General features: G+C 39.8%; 1 long non-coding RNA gene across 4 annotated transcripts in view; it reads right to left on the bottom strand.

The window, feature by feature from the left end:
- Positions 1-12,040: 12,040 nt before the first annotated feature.
- LOC126963408 (uncharacterized) overlaps positions 12,041-18,655 on the bottom strand; it is a 45,840-nt gene continuing 39,225 nt past the window's right edge. For all 4 annotated transcript variants that reach the window (XR_007729057.1, XR_007729058.1, XR_007729056.1 and 1 more), the window contains 2 exons: positions 12,550-12,648; positions 12,041-12,195 (listed from right to left, as the gene is read on the bottom strand). This is a non-coding gene — a long non-coding RNA (uncharacterized LOC126963408). The remainder of the gene's footprint in view (positions 12,196-12,549; positions 12,649-18,655) is intronic.

Genomic DNA, 18,655 nt, shown 5'->3' with positions numbered 1-18,655 from the left:
GTTGATTATCACTCAAGAATAAAAAATATTTGCAATCTACAAATTCAATGCAATCCCTATCAAAATACGATCATCATTCTTCACAGAATTAGAAAAAAACAATTCTAAAATTCATATGGAACCAAAAAAGAGCCTTCTTAGCCAAAGCAAGACTAAGCAAAAAGAATGAATCTGGAGGCATCACACATCAAACTATACTATAAACCACAGTCACCAAAACAGCATGGTACCGGTATAAAAATAGGTACATTGACCAATGGAACAGAATAGAGAACCCAGAAATAAACCCAAATACTTACAGCCAACTGATCTTAAACAAAGCAAACTAAAACATAAAGTGGGAAAAGGACACCCTTTTCAACAAATAGTGTTGGGATAATTAGCAAGCCACATGCAAGAAAAAAGAAACCGGATCCTCATCTCTCACCTTATACAAAAATCAACTCAAGATGGATTAAGGATTTAAACCCAAGACCTGAAAATATAAAAATTCTAGAAGATAATATTGGAAAAACTCTTCTAGACATTGGCTTAGGCAAGGATTTCATGCCCAAGAACCCAAAAGCAAATGCAATAAAAACAAAGTTAAATAACTGGGACCTAATTAAAGAGCTTTTGCATGGCAAAAGGAAGTCAGCAGAGTATACAGGCAACTCACAGAGTGGGAGAAAATCTTCACAATCTATATATCTGACAAAGGATTAATATCCAGAATCTACAACGAACTCAGACAAATCAGTAAGAAAAAAACAAACAATCCTGTTGAGAATAATAAAAATTTAAGAAAAAAAAAGTAACAAATAGTCCAGACTGAACTTGGAATCCTGAAAAAGCAATGGAACATTTCTTACATATGTTTCTAATTTTGATCACCAAAATACAACAGCATCTCACTGATGAGGTACATTTTCTCTGTACCCTATATGTGGAAACTCAGTTTTGTGAAATACTTTGACTCATCAATTCTTTCTCCCCTTAGCATTTTTTTGTAAAAGAAAGAAACCCTACACATACCCACATACATACTGAGTAGCCAAAAATTTGATCTGGCTTTGCCAGATATCAATGTGTTTCCCATTAAAAGAGTTGGCATAAGACAGCAAACATATGGAACATACTGACTGCCTATCACCTAACAATTAAATTACTATGATTTCTCCTATGGCTACTAAGGTTTGAGGCAATCTGCAGATCCTGAAATTGAATAGTGTTATCAACCGGGCTCACCAAACAGCTTTTGCTGGCAAATAAAGCTGTGAAAAATAAACTGTAAGGACAATTTGGAACTTGAACCTGAGATGCAGCCACCCAGTACCAGAATGGTAGTCCAGCTTGCTACTTAAAGACACACTTCCTACGAGAGGTATGACAACCCTGGGAAATGGAGCCCTAAAGTTGCCCCATGATGCAAATCATCACTAGACAATGTATTAAAACCTGATCTTTCATGAAAGAAATCTGATCGTTCATGAATGACGAAAACATTGCTTACTTTTCGCACCACTTTGAACTTAGTGGAAGTTAGAATGATGTAGTTGTTGTCCTATTTGTTTTGAGTATTAAATCTCTTTAGATTCACTGTTCTCTTATTTAGGAACAGGGTGGGCCCTACTCAAACATAACAAATATAATTTGTGGTTGACTGGGAAAATTCGCTCTGCCTCAAAATGATCTTCCCTCTAACATTTTGCTGATTCTACAAACTCCACTACAATAGTCGTTGGTTCCTGCTAAGAGAAAACTATGCCCTCAGGATCTCCTTAAACGTCAATCACTGCAAGAAGGGTGTCACACTGTGCTCTAAATTCTAACTAATTTGAGATTGATTTGTGAAGGAGCTTTTATTCTTTCCAATAGGGGTTAGCAAACCATGACCTGTGAGCCAGACATGTTGGAACACAACCATGCTCATGCCTTGACTCAGCCTATGGCTGCTTTTGTGCTGCAACAGCCAAGTGGAGCTGAGTAGCTGAGGCAGAGAAGGCAAGGCCCACAAAACCTGGAAGACTTACACCTGGCCCTTTACAGAAAAAGCATACCAGTTCCTGATACGGAGCAATGGGCCTCTTGAGCACCTAGAGGCATGGACAAAATAAAGAGGAAATGGGGAAAGTGAAGTAAGAATGCTTTACCCTTGGGGGGCACTCTGCTTTTTTTTTTAAACACACCCCCACGTCTGAGCAACATTCTGCTTTTAAGAAAGGATCTTTGCATAACTAATTCTCACAATATAACCTGCAGAGATTGATATCACAGACTCTGGCACATGTAGGTGCTCAAGAAATATCTGTTGGATGCATACATTCATTCATCCAACAAATAATATATCAAGACTTATTATATGCAAGCACTATTATAGGATTTGTGAAAAGAGCAGTAAGTCAGGAAAAAGTAAATTCTACTCCCATAAGCTTTCATTCTAGTGTGGGGAGACAAAAAATCAACATGTAATTATACAAATGATTAATAATATGTTAGCACAAAGAACAGTGGAGAGGTACGATTTTACAGAGCAGTCACAGAAGGTCTCCCTAACTCCAAGACATTTGAGCAGAGACCTGTAGGAAGTGAGGGAAGTTACAGGCTACCTGAGGGAAATGCAAAGGCCCTGAGGTGGTAAGGGGCTTGGTGGGTCCCAGGAAGCCACTGTGGCTGAAATACAGTGAGGGAAGCGTCCTGGCAGGTCAGAGGTCAGATGGGGAAACAAAGCAGCAGCAGTTAGGGCCCTGAAGGCCACATAAGAAACTTGGGATTTTACTCCAAGCTATTAAAAGTTTTAAGAAAAGGAGAAGGCCGGGCGCGGTGGCTTAAGCCTGTAATCCCAGCACTTTGGGAGGCCGAGACGGGCGGATCACGAGGTCAGGAGATCGAGACCATCCTGGCTAACACGGTGAAACCCCGTCTCTACTAAAAAATACAAAAAACTAGCCGGGCGCGGTGGCGGGCGCCTGTAGTCCCAACTACTCGGGAGGCTGAGGCAGGAGAATGGCGTGAACCCGGGAGGCGGAGCTTGCAGTGAGCTGAGATCCGGCCACTGCACTCCAGCCTGGGCGGCAGAGCGAGACTCCGTCTCAAAAAAAAAAAAAAAAAAAAAAAAAAAAAAGAAAAGGAGGAGACACAACCTCACTTGCATTGAGAATAGTCCCTCTGCCTACTATGTGGAGCACCAACTGTGGGGAGACCAAGGTAAATATCTTCATAGGGTAGACCAATTGCTATGAAATCAAACCAACAACAACAACAACACTCTTCCACTTCCACATAGTAGGCTCTTTCTCCCTTAGGAAAAACACGTTAACAAACTTATTAAAGGTAGACCCCATATGGCGCCCCACCTTGAACATTTCCTAGAAGGCAGAGGTATAAAAAGAGAAGAGTTAAACTGGCCTTTACAATAAATTGACAAAAGTATTTTGTATTCCCCGCAAGGTAGGGAAGACACAGATTTGGGATACTCTGATGTGGGATAAAGAAGGTTCTGGGAGAAAGAAGTAACCTGAGCCACAGAGCTGGGGCAGGGACATCCGACAGCACCAGAGGTGGAGCTGGCCAGAGACTTTGAGCATAATGATGTTTAATATTCAGTTTTAAGCCGTTTACTTCTCTCTGTTTTGAAATGTAACAATCCCATGCACATTCTCCATTACCCTCAAATATTTCATGAAAATATGTCTGCTATGCACAGCTATTTGGCGCCAGTGAGGTTTTAGAAAATTTTGAAAGAAGAGCAAGAGAGAAGGAGGTTTCGTTGTAATCTGCATCAGGAGAAACCTAAGCTCTCCCATTCTCTCCACCAAGAAAAAAAGAAAGTGCTCAAAAATACTGGTGACGACATGCCATTGTGTGGGTTAGGAAATCAAGATACTTCATTTAGAAGTTCTTTAAGAGTCATTCCAGAATGTTAGAGGGTTTGTGGTCCATCATTTTAGGAGCCAAAACTTTGGTTACATATGCAAGTTCAAATTAAGGATATCAAGGCACTAATAAGGTAAGTGGCCTTGCATACAGGTTAGGTGAAAGTCATAAACCTGGTCTCCTGGTAAAGCTAGGGCCCAAGCCTAGCCTTCTAATTCCATGTTAAGTCTACTCCACCATAGCTGCCTTGCCAACACAACTTTTCCTAAGCCCAAATGTGTTGATGTACATTGCACCAGATTTCTGAAGACTTAAGCCACTTCCTGAGATAAATTACTCATACAGGAAAGCAGACTAGCAGTTATTGCAAACTACTCTAAGACTCTCATCTAAAGAGCAGATATGCCTTCCTGAAGGGCATGCTCCAAGGCAAATAAATCCTTTGGATCTAAGTCTACCTGTTAGCACACGCAAGAACACTTTCAGCTCATTGACCCAGAAGTGATAAAGGAAATGAAAAGTTCAGCCAACCAAAATGGGGTGCTCAAAGGGATTCTTCTAAGGTCTGGGCTGCACAGGGTAGTTCTGCTTGTCCCCACCAAACTTAGCCTCTGCCAAAGAAATGATCCCAGCTCTGGCCACCACATGTGCCTACTACCCCCAAAGTAGAAGGCCTGGGAAAGAATCACATGCTCATAAAGTCCCCATAATTAGGCACTTTCACTGGGAATGGTCTTTAAGTTATCAATCATAGTGCACAAGAAGAATTAATAAAATTCTGTATATTTTTAAAACCTTTTATAGAATCATACATTACTAACATTTCAAATACAAGAATGAAACTGACCAGGTTTTGACTGACTTAATTTTAGCATTTGCATAAGTTACTTAGCCTCTCTGAGGCAATTACCAATAAAATGGAGATCACAATGTCTACTTTATATGATGGTTTTCAGAATTGGAGATAGTGTATATACAGTGTGTAGCACTATGCCTGGTACAGAGATGGGGTTCAATAAGTAATACCCATTATTATTAATTAGTAGTAATAATATTAATTATTTGAAGTAAGCAGAGCTGATCCCATGCTGAGGCCATGCTGAGAGCCACCCACCTGATTTGTAGAGCACCCTTGAGTACTTGCTGACAGTAGTCAAGTTTCAACCTAAGGGTGCCATATACTTCCACAGGTGCCATATACTTCTCTTTTCCAGAATACAAAGATCCAAGAGGCACGACATGGTCAAGATAACAATAGGACTTGAAATTTCTATAAGCAGCATAAATGCCTCCCAGAGCTATAATCTGTTTCTGTCCCCAAACTAAGACATTGTATAGAAATCATAACCTTGGCTATGGCCAGGAAAACTCTCATAATCACCATATTTGAAAAATAAAAATGAAATGGTAATTTACTTACTTCTTACCAGGACAAACCTTTGCAATCTTTATTTAAATGACTAATAATGACAAAGTCATAAGTGAATGCAGTAAATAACTCTGGAAATGTTTGGGTCAGTATGGCCAGGCAATAGAAGGCCCTGGGCAACTCAGCCTGAGCCACTCTCCTGGGAAATGTTTCAAAATAAAAGTTGGCACAGAAGACCACACAGATCTCAAGCCAGGGGAGCCTGAGTTCTGGTCTTAACCTCCACCATTTACCAGTCACATAAGCATCTGCAAGTCAAATAACTTCTCCAAGCCTCAGTGTTCCTATCTGTAAATGGGGGATAACAACTTACCCACCTGCTTTACCGGAAGACTGAAATAATGTACATGCATGTGCTTTATAAACTATGAAGCGCTGTGTGTGACGTATTAGCATTATTTGTCAATTCTGCTCCATACACAGTAAAGCAAATAAGCTTTTGGTTTATGAGTATCCAGTAAACTGACAATTAGATATAGGGGTATTTTCCAGTTTTTTGTTTCTTTGTTTCCAGAATTATCTTGTTCCTTCTTTACACAAGTTCCTAAAATAGAGAGTAAATTAGGCAGTTGGGACTCCCATAGACCACCAAGTGACCTGAATTCAGTAAGTTTTCACTGCACTCATGATCTCATTACAGACAGAAGCTTTGCTATGGGCAGGATGAATAGGGTTCCCTATGTGAAACCTGAAAGCTTGATTAGTCTTTAGCAACCCCTCCTCTCCTCTTCACCTCTCTCTCTTTTAGTAATACCCTAAACTCAGTACTCAGGATTCTCATATTTTTCCCTGGTCAACAACTCTACCAGCAGCCCACTCCAGCCTGGCATCCTGAGGAAAGATCCCCAGTTTGGGCCTTTCTAGTCCCCCATCCTCACCTCTCATAACAAATTGTACCTGTTCTAAGTTGCGTCATTCTTCACAAGACCTACCCTCTGCTGACCTGCTAATGAAAGACAGTGACGTCTCTCCCACATAAGGGATTTTCATTTGGGTCTTCTTAGATAATGCTTAGGTTTCAAAGGAGAGACTACAGCAGCAGAAAATTTGAAAACCAGCACAAGAGATATTTTAGGTATTCACACACAGCCTCATTTATTCACTCATAAAGCATGTATTCAACACCCACAGTGGATTAAGAATCAGTCGGGGAGACAGCGGTTACAATGACAATAAATGCAGTGTGTGATAAGGGACTAGGTCAGGGCTAATTTGCCTGGACACATAAACCAGGGGAAAGGCTGCTCTCAGCCAGAGCCCAGAATCTCTAACTAGGTCAACCCATATCCATTGCATAACACTGCTACCCAGCAACAGACTCTCAACTGCAATAAAAGCATTTCTAGTTGCAATTAAAAATTAATTGAAAACGCAGAAGATATAATTCTTACCCTCAAAGATATCCCAATCAAATGGGAAAGACAAAAAAACAGTATATTATAATACAAGAAGATATGGGCTGATTATTGGTCTAATCAGATACCTCTAAAACCAGACAAATATCAGGAATTTAAAAGAATTTTATCCCCTAGCAACAGAATGCAAGAATCATGTAACACTAATAGCCCATAATAGTAATGACAGTTAGCTTGTGCCCATCAGGAGCAAAATTCTAAAGATGTTCTCAAATTGGAAACTAACAATCAAACCCCTAATCCTGGTCCTGTTCCTTAGAAACTCACAATCTAGTAGGGGAAACAGATAATTTTTTTAACAATGTGATAATCGACATGAGAGAACTGACAAGCTACTGTAGGAATAAGAGATGGAAACAACCTAAGTGTCTGTTTAATTGGGTTATTTGTTTTTATACTATTGAGTTGTATGTGTTCTTTATAATTTTTGAATATTAACCACCCATCAGATAAATGGTTTGCAAATGATTTTTTTTCCCATTGGGAATCGGGGGGAGAGGGGAAGCTACTTTTGTATTTTGTTGATTATTTTCTTTGCAGTGCTTTCCTGTGTATTTACATGGTCTTCCCTCTGTACCCATCTGTGTCCTAACTGTCCTTATGAGGACACCAGTCATATTGGATTAAAGTCCACACTAATGACTTCATTTTATTTTATTTACCACTTTTAAGAATGTGTTTCCAAGTGCAGTCACATTCTGAGGTACTGGGGGTCAGGACTTCAACATAAGGATTTGGTAGGGACACAATGGAACCCATAACGCTTATGCAAATAAAGCCATTAAGAGGATTTCTGCAAGAAAATGACATAATCCAATATGTATTTTTAGAATAGTATGGCCGAAAAAATAGAGAAGAGGAAAAGTGGTGATGGGAAGATTACTTTGGAGATTATTTCAGTAATCTAGACCCCAAAAGAGACATTCTTAACCTGGAACCCACAGGTAGGCTAGGACATGCTGTATTTATAGAATCACATGAGGATGCATATGTACCCATAGTGTAATTAGTCTAAAAGCCCTATCATATCCAAGAAGCACCGTGCAATAGCCAAAATAAATAAAAACTCATTAACAAATCCCATGCTTTACTCATATTACTCAAAGGAATTCCAACAGAAAACGCATAAAAGCACTTGCTAAAATCTTTTGTTCTCCTGCTCATTTTGCTCTTGTCCTAGAGGTATTTCAGCATCTCTCTCCTCAAAACCCTCAAAGAGAAATACTCATCCATCACTCCTCCACTGCCTTCTTCTTCCATCAGAACAAGAGCCCTTTCTTTTCTCTCTGAGAACTTTACCAGGTACATCAAATTTGCTTCTCTTCTGCAAAAAGAAATATTTGGAGAGAGAGAAAAATTGCTTCACGTAAACTGAGGATTCTATTTATTAGGCAGAGAAGCTGTGGGGAAAATCTCTGAACATTCCCACATTAATCATTTTTGTCCAAGTTCATGCATTCTTTCTTCTTAAAGAGTCTTGATTTTTTTCAGGTTCTCAGAGTGTTTAGTAAATATGTTTGACAGGTATTAAATAACTGTCAAAAGAAAAAGAATGTGGTGGGGGGAGACGGGAAGAGATTGTGATTGTCTAGGAACTGAGCAAGGCCATCTACCATTCTCTAACAGTCAGACTGGTCCTAAATAGACCACCACACCTATGATTATGCATCCTGCCCATATTGCATTCCAAAGCCAACTGTGCACTGATGAGCCTTCAAACAAAGCTGATACAGTGACAGGGTATTGCCTCAAAGGACAAGGCTCTTATAAATAAATGTATTTTGCTTTGAAGATTATGCACTGAGAAACCTTGAGTAAACTGCTGATTTGGGTCATCCAATCCAGTACTATGTGATCTTTTCATTCCACTCAAGTAAGAAGTTAATGAAGATATGTAAATGATGATTCTCTGAAACCACAAATCTACTGTGTATAGACCGTTATGAGATGTTGTGGTAAGAAAGGCTACAAGAGAGGGAGATAAAATGTGCCTTAACCTCACCTTCTTCTCCCAGCTAATTTCTTCCCAGCCTCCTAAATGAGGGCTTATTTCTTTGTAAGCTCTCACTTCAGGCTTAGCCAAATGTCTCATCTCTTGTGCACAGTAGCTTGTCAGTTCTCTCATTTCAATTACTACACTGTTATAAATATTACCTGTTTCCCTTACTAGATTGTGAACTTGTATGGAGCAGGACCAGGATTTTGTTTGTTTGTTTATTTGTTTGTTTGCTGAGTACCTAGAAATTCAATACTTCAAATATTTATGAAGTAGGTAAATATTCACTGATAAGCCTGACTTCAAATTTTATGCCATTTCTCTTACACTACCCTGCATCTTAGAATAAAAAGATGTAAGTACGTTGGCAATGATTTAGAATCTGGGAAGTTTTTCGGAGAAGCTAATTCTAAACAGGAACAGTGGGTATCCTCAGCTCAACCCTGCCTAAGGATTAAGTAGCTGAGCCCATTTTCTTGGAAAGCATTAGGGGTCAGAGGCAGGAAGTTGATGGGAGCTGGTAGAGAAATTAAAGAAAGAAAGTTTCACCCATTCTTCATTCATCTGTGGAAGCATGTTCTCATATCATTCAACCTTTCAAAGGGAACTTCCCAAACTGCTTCTAATATATCCCATCCAAAGTTTCCCTCTGAATCATTCAAGAGCCATCTAGTTGTGGGTAGAACAACACTAAGTTATTGCAATACTGTTTTTCTTAAGTATCATGAGTATTTCCACATCTCAGTGAAGCTATTCATGGTTTGAACCTCCTGAATCAGGTTACATAGAAGTCCAACATGTGAGACTCATTTTGTGGAAGCAAAAAAATTTAACCCTTCTATGAATCTAACTGCATGAGAACTACCTACTAGGTAGGCATGTAAAATGCAGATTTTTAAGTCTACCCGAGACCTAGGCAATAAGATTCTCTGAGGTTGAGAGCTAAATAGATCTCCCTTAACAAGATCCTTGGCCAGGCGTAGTGGCTCATGCCTGCAATCCCAGCACTTTGGGAGGTGGGGGCAGTTGGATCACCTGAGGCTAAGAGTTGGAGACCAGCCTGGCCAATATGGTGAAACCTCATCTCTACTAAAAATACCAAAAAAAATAGCAGGGTGTGGTGGCATGAACCTGTAATCCCACCTACTTAGGGAGGCTGATGCAGGAGAATCACCTGAACCCAGGAAGCAGAGGTTGCAGTGAACCAAGATTGCACCACTGCACTGCACTCCAGCCTGGGTGACAGAGGGAGACTCCATCTCAAAAAAAGAAAAGAAAAAAATCCTGGGTAATCCCACCCATCTATTTAGACTCAGTTCAGAGATTATATCCTTTCCTTTTTTTTTTTTTTTTTTTTTGGGGGGTGCCTCAGCCTCCCGAGCAGATATTGTATCTTCTTCAAGGAAATATTTTTGGACCTTCAGCCTGGATTGTGAGCTACCCCTAATGTCTCCTCTCATTGTGATTGCCATGTGATTACCATTGTGATCATTGTGGTTACTCATGTTATCTGTCTCCTGTGATACACTGGGTTCCAAGAGGTCAGCAGCTTTGTCTTGTTTACATCTGATCCCCAAGGTTTTGAACAGGGCTGATGAGTTTAATGAACGAATCTTATGCACTACAAGATGAACAGCCAGAATGCTAGGGTTGAAGCACCCTTCCAGGGCATGCAACATACTCTGAGGTCTGGCCCCTGTCTACCTCTCCATCTTCTCCCTGCAACTCTCTTTTTCACACTCCCCTACTTCCTATGTTTTTGTTTGATTTGTTCCCTCTTCTGAACTCCTATCACTTTGTGCCATCTCCTCCATTCACACCATCCCCCATGCACACCTCCCTGCCACTGAATAATTCCTACTCATTCTTTCTAACTTCCCACTCAGCCATCTACACCTTTCAGGAAGTTCCCCCAGCTCACACTACCCCAGCATATCTTCTCTCCCCTAGGGTCAGTAGCAGACTGTACATATTTTTATGTTTTCTTTTACTAATCACCTCTCTATGTTGGTCTCCTATGAACTATGAACTCATTGAAGATGCAGACCATATCTTATTCATCTATTCATCCCTAGTTTCTACTCCAGTTCTTACATAGAGTAGCTGTTCAGAAAGTTACTATTAAAGAATGGATGAATAGACAGGCAAACAAAGCCAAACATCCAGGCACATCTGTAAACCAAAGCAGGAACAAATGCATCTGAACACTGCCGAAACAAGAGTTGAGGGCCTATATGTATAAGTCAGGCATCTTATCACATTGGCCAGGAAGGATAAGCCAAAAAGGACTGACATGTGCATCACTTCAAACCAGACAGAAGAGAAGCTGAGGATTCTAAGGCTCATTAACTAAATCATAGTGAGAAACTAGATCATAAGCCTGGGTACAGGTCAGTGACCAGGCATGGTGGCCAGAGAACATGGAGGGAAGTAAAGAAGGCAGGGAGAGAGGGATCCAAGGTCAAACCCATAAGACAATGAGTCAGTCCTTGAGGCTTTTGGGTTAGCAAAACTGCAGCTGCTTTCATGAGACTATTACAGCTTCTTAAAGTGACAATGCTCCCTGGACAGGACCTGTCACTAAGTTTTAGGTTAAAAGAATGAAAATCATGTTGTGTTTTTTACTAAAACTTCCAGTATTTTAGTTTTCTATTGCTGTTTTAACAAATTATCACAAACTTAGTGGCTTAAAACATCACAAATGTATTATTTCGTAATTCTAGAGAAGTCCAAAAATGGGTCTTACAGGGCTAAAGTCAAGGTATCAGCAGGGCTGTGCTCCTCCTGGAGGATTTCAGGGAGAATCTGTTCCTTGCTTCTCCAGCTTCTAGAGCCTGCTTGGTTCATGGCTCCTTCTAGCATTGGCATCATTCTGACCTCTGCTTCCAACATCACATCTGCTTCTCTGACTCGCTCTCACTCTGAACTACCTGCTTCCCTTTCATAAAAACCCTTGTGATTACATTGGGCCCACCCAGGTAATCCAATATAATCTCCCATCAAGATCTTAACTTAATCACATTTGCAAAGTACCTTTGCCACGTAAGGTAACGAACAGATTCACAGGCTTGAGGATTAGGACATAAACTTCTTTTGCAGACCATTATTCTGTCTATCACACTCAGTCATAGAAAAAAGTATTTTTAAAAATCGAATCAAATTTTGATAGAAACAATAAGTATATAACTCTAAACTTTCTATCTGTGACAGGAAATAACATGACACAAGAATCTGAAAAACAACAAATGAGGAAAGGAAAATTAGAATTGTATTATAATTTATAGTTTCCATTGGTTTTCTTCAATTAAAATTCTAATATAAATATAATACTGTCACTTCTAAAAGATTACAGCTGAGCACTACTACCTTTGTTTTCACTGGTTATGCATCTTTCCTCTCCAAGTCCCTGTCTTTGTGGGCAAGGCTACATGCCTCAAAACTTTAGGTGGTACCCTCTGGAATGCATCACTGCCAGCAATCCGTGTTGCGCAGGAATTCAACTGAGAAGCATGAAAAGGAAAAGGGTAGAAAATAATTCAGTCCAAGACATGAAAAGGAGAATAGTCCATTTTCTTCAAAGAAAAAAAAATAGCAAATGCATAAAGAGGAAGCTCTACATTTAATTGAAAGTATGAATACCCTAGGATTTTCCATCTATAAATTATTGAAGATAAAAATGAAAAATATTTTAAATGCCATGTATGACCATGATGAGAGTCCACATTTTCTGACCAGGCTGGACAAAGACAAGTTACAAACTCATGTTTTATATAGCAGCAGATGTGGCCAGGAGGGGCCAATGTTGAGTATATCAGTCTGGCAGGGATGGGGGATTGTCATTAAGAGATATTTACCCTTCCCTCCAGGCAGGGAAGAAGAAAAATCATTATCAGCAAGCAGACGGTAACATTGGCAGACTTTCAACATGGTCTTCTAATGTGTCCGTTTTCCTCCTTGATCAAAATGGAAGAGAAAGAAAAAGAAAAGTTCAGAACTCTTTTCAAAGACAATTGACGGTGTATCACTTTTTAAGACAGCTTGGTTTATCTCTACAAAATTGTTCTCATTTTAACAGGTCAGGTCACATAATTATAAAAGTGTTGAGTACTTGGTATTGTTCAAAACAAAAAAGATGTCAGCATGTTTATCAGCACTGGGAATGGATCCCATAGAAAGAGCTAAAAATATAATAGAAGAAGAAATAATAAACTGAGTCTTCAAGAACATGGACAGAAAAAGTCAACAATACAGAAGGAATGAGGGGGATGTGTCTTTCTCAGAAACTGGAAGACAGCTGAGGTAAAGCTATGAAACTTGGTGGGGATGGGGATGGGAATCTGAGGAATTTTATCCCTGAGAACCTTGAAGTTTCTCCCATTAAGGACAAGGATGGGAGCAGCACAAAACAAAGTGGAAGAGCTTAGAAGGCAATGATAAAGGTTTGGAAGAGTCACTGGGGACAATTAGGAGAGGCAGCTGGCCAGATTTTTGGACCATTTTGAAGACTTGCCTGAGACTGGGGACTACGAATGTATAGAGGGAAAAAATCCACACAATTATATCAGTTTTCCCAATAGCCTAAAGGTAGAAGTAGAGAAAGTATATGGTGGGATTGATCCATGTTTGAGGATTTGCAGGACCAATGGAGTGACCAAAAAAAGGGAGGGGGGCAAGGCGGGCCAAGGCTTCCCTGCTAAACAAGCACTGAAGCTACAGGAGAAGAGAGAATATATGATAGGTGGAGGGAATTAGACAGATTTAAACATGGAAGGGACAGGGCCAAATTGAGTTTTGACTATAACTACTCTGGGTGCAGAATAGAACATGTAACATAAAAGGGCTAAGACTGGAGACAGAGAAACCACTGGGCAGCTCTCTCACTAATCCAAGACAAGGATGACAAGTTTCTGAACTGGCAAAGGGAGTGCATTCAATTCCTGTGGCTGCCATAACAAATTACCACAAACTACATGGCTCAAAACAAGGAACATATACTCTCTCACGATCTCACATTTCTAGAAACTAGAAATGAAAATCAAGCTGTTGGCAGGGCACTCACTCTGAAGCCCATAAAGGAGAATCTTTCCTTGCCTCTTTTGCCTTCTGGAAGCTGTCATCATTCCTTGGTTTCCTTAGTTTGTGCCCACATCACTGCAACCACTGCCTCTGTCTGCACCTCCACATTGCTTTCTCCTCCATGTGTCTGTATCTTCCCCTCTTCTCTGTGCCACAGTTCTCCCTCTGCCTTTCTCTTGTCATTGGATTTAGGGTCTACACAGAAAATCCAGTATAATCTCATCTCAAGATCCTTAACAATAGCATCTGTAAAGACCCTTGTTCCATATAAGGAGCACAAGTTCCAGGGATTTGGTGTGGACTTATCTTTTAAGAACTATCACCCGACCCATTATAAGTAATAAACAAAAAGAGGGAGAGACAAAACTCAGAACTATTTGAAAGGTATAGCCAGCAGAACTTGACGATTAGTTGGCTGTGGAGAGCAAAGGAGAGAGAGAAGTCAAGGGTAACTTATAACTAAAGTATCTAGATGGTGCCATCCCCCGTGATAGAGAACATGAACAGAAACCCAACGTAATAAAGAAGATGACGACCTTTTGAACACGTTGAGTTTGAGGTGGGCCTGGGACACCTAGAGGGAGATGTTCAGCAGATAATGGGACCTATGCATCTGAATAGCAAGAGAAAGAACTAGGCTCAGAATAGATACTTGGGAGTTTATGAGCATATAAGTTGTCACTTAAAACCTCAGAGAAGATAACATTGCTCAAGAAAATAAATAGGTGGCAAGAACTCCAGAGGACTAAAAGTGGACAAGTGGCAGTTAAGGGACAGACAGAGGAAGACAAGCTTATGAAAGAGATCAAGAGAGAGTGGTAAAAATTACAAGTTCCAAAATTTAAACAGTAATAATAAAAAAAAAAAAAAAGTCTGCCAACCAAACAAAGCCCTGGGCCAGAAGAATTCACAGGCAAATTCTACCAGACATACCAAGAGCAGTTGGTACCAATCCGACTAAAAGTATTCCAAAATATAGAGGAGGATAGACTCCTCCTCAATTTGTTCTATGAAGCCAGCATCATCCTGATACCCAAATCTGCAAAGACACAATAAAAACAGAAAAATATAGGCTAATATCCTTGATGAACATAGACACAAAAGTCCTCAACCAAATATCAGCAAACTGGACCCAGCAGCACATCAAAAGTTACTTCACCATGATGAAGTAGGCTTTTGTCCTGGGGTTGTATAAGTTAGTTCATCATAAACATATCAATAAATGAGATTCACCACAAAACATAATTAAAAACAAAAATGACATGAACACCTCAATGGATGCAGAAAAAGCTTTTGATAAAATTCAATATCGCTTCATGATAAAAATCCTCAACAATTGGTATCAAAGGAACATACTTCAAAACAATAAGAGCCATCTATGACAAACCCACAGCCAACATCAAACTGAACAGGCAGAAGTTGGAAACATTCTCCTTAAGAATTAGAACAAAACAAGGATGCACACTCTCACCACTCCTATTCAACATAGTACTAGAAGTCCTAGCCAGAGAAGTCAGTCCAGAGAAAGAAAAAAAAGGCATCCAAATAGGAAAATAAGTCAAATTATCTCTCTTCCCTGACAGTATCACTCTATATCTAGAAAGCTTTAAAGACTCCACCAAAAGGCTCCTAGATCTGATAAATGAAAAGAAGTCAAACTATCTATCTTCACTGACAATATGATTCTATTTCTAGAAAACCTTAAAGACTCAACCAAAAGGCTCCCAGGCATGATAAATTACTTAAGTAAAACTTCGTGAAAAAAAATTAATGTAAAAAAATCAGTAGCATTTCTATACACCAATAATGTTAAAGTTGAGAGCCAAATCAAGAACATAATCCCATTTAAAATGTCCACGAAAAATTGTTCTCCAACAATTATGAGAACAAGAGATGAAACTCAAAAGACAAGTTGGAGACTGACTGTATGTATGGGTCTTGAACACAGATAAAATGGCTGTGTAAATATGAGGGAGGATGTACATAGGGAGATTAGTTAGGAAGGAAGTGATTGCAACAATCTCAGCAAGAGATGATGGCAGCTTAGAACAAGGTGCTAGCTATGAAAGTGAGAAGAGATGTGATTACGGATATATTTGAAGGTGGGCCCCACAAAATAGCTGAAGGATTAGACACAGAGTGAGAAAAATGTGAGTCAAGGATAATCCCAAGGATCTTGACCTAGGATACTAGAAGACTAGAGTCACCATGAGGGAGAAACACACCTTCTATGTACAAACAGTAGGCTCACTATACAAATGAAACTTAAAAGTAAAGGTCTAGTCCTTTATTCCAACCAGATCACCTACCCTATACCCCTTCTATGTAATAATTTTGCTGCAGTCACTACATATTACATTTCAAGAGACATGTCAAATACCTATGTCATTAAAGTTCAACGTGCAAAAGCAAAAAAAAAAAAAAAATGAAGCTGATACTAAATGTTGAAGAGAGACTGCAAAGGACTGGTAAAGAAAACCATTCACTGGCCAGGTGTAGTGGCGCACATCTAAAATCTCAACACTTGTAGGGGCCAAGGCAAAAGGAGTGCTTGCGGCCAGGAGTTTAAGACCAGCCTGCGCAACATAGCAATATCACTCTCTCTACAAAAAAAATAAAAATATTAAAAATTAAGAATCAATTTAATTAACAGGTGTGGTGGCATGTACCTATAGTCTTAGGAATTTGGAAGCCTGATGCAGAAGGATAGCTCGAACCCAGTAATCTGAGGCTGCAGTGAGCCATCCATGATCATGCCACTGCACTCCAGCCTAGGAAACAGAGCAAGACCCTGACACTAAAAAATAAATAAAACTCACTTGATTGACTTACAGCATGTTTCATTGCATACCACAAGCTTGAAAATGCACAGATGTTCCTCCCATAATATACCAGAAAACCTGGTGATTCACTCTTTAGCAAGAAAGCTCCTGGAAAACTTTGATTAAATTGAACCCACCAGTACTACATCATTACTGAAAAACTCATGCTTAAGGGGAAAGAAAAATAAGGGTGTTCTTCATGAGAAAAATGTGTCAACTACATATTCTCAATATCCCCCCTACATTAGAGAATCATGACCTATAAACGTTGTGAAATGATACTAGTAAATTGAATAGGTTTTCTTCCCAAAATCTTTGGGTGTTGTTTGAGACATTTAAAGGGTCAGAGCTTGGCAACAACTCAATCCTGTGTGGAAATGACTGAGGATGTATTCTACCTTTGGAGCCTCTCAGTCACTCAGGAAATCCTCAATTACGGGAATAGGTTATTGCATATGCAAATTGCATTCACTCTGAAATTTATTAGTGTTGCTCCAACATCTTCTATTCAAAGGCAGCCAGATTCTCTCCCATGGGCATATGGTTCTCCACTGAACCCAAGAGGAATTATGCCAATCTGAGAAGAGTGCAATGGATCCTTCAGAATTTTGGAGAACTAACATTTTGCAGCTGAAAATAAGTATGAGCATCCCAGAATGCTTTCACCTAGAAACATGTTGTAACTGGAACTTAGATTCCCAGGTCAGTCCACTAACATTGATTTAATCCATCCTTTTCCTACAACACTCTGTAAACAGTACTGCAGACCTGTCAACATAAGAACCTTGTTTCCATTGATTTAATGAGGGAGTATTTTTGGAACACCGGTTACGCACCATGCTTGTACCGGAGTTACAGAGTTGTGGAACACAGAGAACACAGTCCTCGCCCTCGAGGAGTTCACAGGGAGTGGCACAGACAAGGAGAACATTAAATCCAACAGAGAGCAGTCAGTGTTGTGACAGAAACACGGGCTGGGTGTTGAGGAGGCACAGGCAGCCGTGAGGGGAGGGGGATATCTAGTGCTGACACCTGAAGGAAGAACGGGTCTTGAAGGCAGATAAAATGGCTGTGCAAAGCACATTGCAAAGCACACTCAAAGCTAAAGCTTATGTCATACAAACACATCTCTCCAACAGTTATTACTCTCTATAGCCCACATGATCTGTAGCCCACCAGGTTGTAAGCTTTCACTAGGGGATCTGCTGGCTTGGGGCAAGACCTTTGGCAGAAGAGAAAGTATTGAGGAGGGTGAGGAGCCAGAGAAAGTGCCATGGGGCATAGAGTAAAGCATGGGAAGGCTAAAAGAAGAGAACAACATCTCTAGGATACAGGAATGAGACACTTTGTGGGAGGGAGTCCCATAGATCAGCCATTATAAAGAATCTATCCAATTCTAATATTGTGCAAGTTCTGTAGATACAAGGATCCATAAAATATGTCCCCTAGCATCAATGTATGAGACACATAAAATATGTTACTCAACATCTTGAGGTCTGCCAGGGGCACCAAGTGCAGTCACATGTTGTAAAATGGTGAATATAATAGTATCTAACCTCAGATTATCATTATAAGGAAACCATCTCTGCTTCCTATCCCCAACAACCATTTTCAAGAAGGAGATGCTGCTACAAATCAGCTAAGTTCAGTGATACTTATTAGATGACAATAGTAACAATAACCATAATTGCTGTTACTATTATTATATTACGAATACTTACTGTGTCCAAGATATAGTGTTAAAACCTTCATAGACATTCATGTCAGTTAATGCTCACAGTCAGGATGTAGGTATGGTGATGAGTCCCATTTTACAGGTGAGAGAGGTTCAGTTTTCAAGAGCCATACTCTTAACCACTACTCTGTACCCGCTACCATATAAGGGAAGCATGAGAGTCTAGTGTGCCTATTTTTAAATTACGGTTCTTAAGTTAGAGACTTCCTGTATGGTGCTATATTCATTTCTGGATTTTTTTAAAGGTGTGGCAGGGAAAAAACAGGTGAAAGAAGAAGAGGTGTATTTCTTTCCATTGTTAAGAAAAATAAGCAAAGGAAGAAAGGG

This window comes from Macaca thibetana, chromosome 1 (genome assembly GCF_024542745.1).
Source record: "Macaca thibetana thibetana isolate TM-01 chromosome 1, ASM2454274v1, whole genome shotgun sequence".
NCBI lineage: Eukaryota > Metazoa > Chordata > Mammalia > Primates > Cercopithecidae > Macaca > Macaca thibetana.
The sequence above is the reverse complement of the archived record's forward strand: the minus strand, read 5'-3'. Positions and strand labels throughout refer to the sequence as shown.